Source organism: Polyodon spathula, chromosome 21, assembly GCF_017654505.1.
Source record: "Polyodon spathula isolate WHYD16114869_AA chromosome 21, ASM1765450v1, whole genome shotgun sequence".
NCBI lineage: Eukaryota > Metazoa > Chordata > Actinopteri > Acipenseriformes > Polyodontidae > Polyodon > Polyodon spathula.
The window spans coordinates 9,246,278-9,248,911 of NC_054554.1; positions in this window are offsets into that span (position 1 = coordinate 9,246,278).

The window sequence follows — 2,634 nt, forward strand, 5'->3', positions numbered from 1 at the left end:
TTGTTTTTATAATCAACTCTTGTAAGCCGTGATGGCACATTTCTTATGCTTTTTGTTACATACACACTTTGTTGGTTCTTTGGTTTCAGCTGCAGAAGATGCAGTGGAACTGAAGTCTCACGCTGTTTTGTCATTGAGTTATCTGACTAAGACAAGAATATTGAAAAAAACTATTAACATAACATTGAAAATAAGAAGTCTGCATCGCAAGCAGTTAATGAAATATGAACAGTTGAATAAGCATCAACAAGAATACTGCTATTCTTATTACTGCATTCTACATACAGCATTCTGAATGGAATACTTATTCAAGGGGAACAAAATGAATAATTATTTACGAGCACACATTGGTGTGATTCGGTGTGGTAGTCCAATAATACTGGAATGTTATCTGGCATGCAAACTAAGTGGTTAATAAGACAGGTATAACAATGACCAAATGTTTTACATTACATTATCAAAGAAACTACAAAATGATATTGCGGGTTTCATTCAACTTTATGAAGCAAAATTTGTCAATTCTATAAGGCGGTGCAATACTTTTGGCCATAGCTGTAGTTATTTTTTAGACTGGGATTTATCTGAAATTGTGGGGATGGAAATAGTTAATGTTTAGTCCCACACATTTCAAGCCTGGGCAACAAAAATATCCTGTAATTGTTTGACAGACATCATTCAGAAACTTTAAAAAGAGGATGCAGTACAGGTACGGTGAGATAACAGGAATGCATTTTTAGGGATGTGAGCAGAGTCTGTGGTTTAAAGCCCCTCAACAAACATGTACCCCAAGCCGAATACCCCTATTAGGGAAGTTGGCAGTCATAGCTTAACTATGCAAAAAAAAAAGGATATTTTTTTAACATGCAATGCCGCATGTACAATATTTATGTAAGCAGAATATGCAACAGAATTGACACCTAGAATATATGGTTCAGCTGTTATATATGCTAATATCCTGAGTCTGTGCTTCCCAATTCCTGTATAGATCCTGGTAGGGTAAAAAGAAATATTTTTGGAAGACTTAATGTGTAGCAGATATATAAACAAAAAATCTGGTAAAATTAAGAGTTAAAGAAATACGTGCTTGCATACTTTACAAGTAGTCATTTCACATTTTGTCATTTTACCTGGAGAATGAAATTGTTCCTACCTCTTCAACACCCTCTTTCCTGTCAGATGCGCCTAGCTGAGAACAGTCATTCACCAACATATTTCCTCACCGTAGGCGTGTGAACTACAGCTCATTACTGGAAGGCTATTTAGCCTTTTATGACTCAAATGCCAACATTGCTCTGCATTGCATTGCATTTATAGCATTACAAAGTCAACAGAGAGTTCTAAGAAGTGAAGGTAGTTCTTTTAAACCAGCCTTTAATTCATTTAAGCAAAATGGTTCAACAAAATCTGTTCAAAATCCCTAAAACAACTTCAATATTTGCAACTAAAGTTATAGGGATGTAGTAAATTGAACTTAATAATTACATTTTTTTTTTCATTTCTTTACCTCAGTTGACTGGAATACTTTATTCAGCTGGACAGCTGTTGTTTAATGCTCAAGACTTAAGAAATAAAAACAGAAAACAAGATTAATGGCATTTGCCATTCTATCTCAAAATAAGGTGCTACTTCTGGAAACAAACTTATTTATTAACATAGTGCCTGGTCAGGTGTGTATGTTGAAGACAGGTGTAACTGAGATGCAGGTTGGAAGGTGAGTTAGAGAGGTAAGTTTTAAATCTACCTGGCTTGATTGGATCTGACAGGAACAGGGGCTGAGGGAAGAGATCAGCCTGGCTCAATGCCTGAAACTTTTCATTACATTTCTGGCAGAACTATAAAAAAAAAACTATTGTCATTTAACCTTAAAATCTACAGTGGTCCAACCAGTATACTACTACAGGGGTTAAACACCTGCCAAAATACTGTCACTACTGTGTAAGTCTACTGTGTGCAGCCAGGACAGAACTGAGTGGACATGACAAGTCCTAAAGGTATTTAACCTGTTCTAAAGGGATATGCAGTCATTCCAAATTCCTTCAGTGAATTTAGCCGTTTCTCAGGCATTATCCATAATATGGATACATAAGCAACTGCCAACTGCACACTGAATGCTACTTTCAAAAGCATAATGCATAATTCAATGGCAAAATTGTGTGTGAATAGTTTGAGGTGCATGACAGTTACCTCATGCATTTTCCACAGACAATATAAACCCTGGATGTCAATCCAACTGATCATTGGGATGAACTTGGATGACACGTTCGTCATCACAATCCTCTGCCTACCTCTCTGCACCAATTGAGTGACTCAATGGGTCCCTCACGACACCATTCAGCACCTTGTGGACTCAATAACAAGTTGTCGAGGCTGTAATCAGGGCGCCTAACTTTAGGTATATGTCCTAATAAAGTGGACTGTAGGACAATACTAAATTTGCTTAACAAACTCTAAGGGACAGTACACTTAAATCAGAAACACATGTGATATAAAGCTCCTAGAGGTTTAGGGTACACAGCCCGGGGCAATCTGTATCAGAGTGAATAAAAGAAAAAAACAAACAAACAAAACAGTTAAACCACTGCAAAAAGTTAAATGTGACGCAATCTGTAATCGGATTACTTCCATATTTGTTTT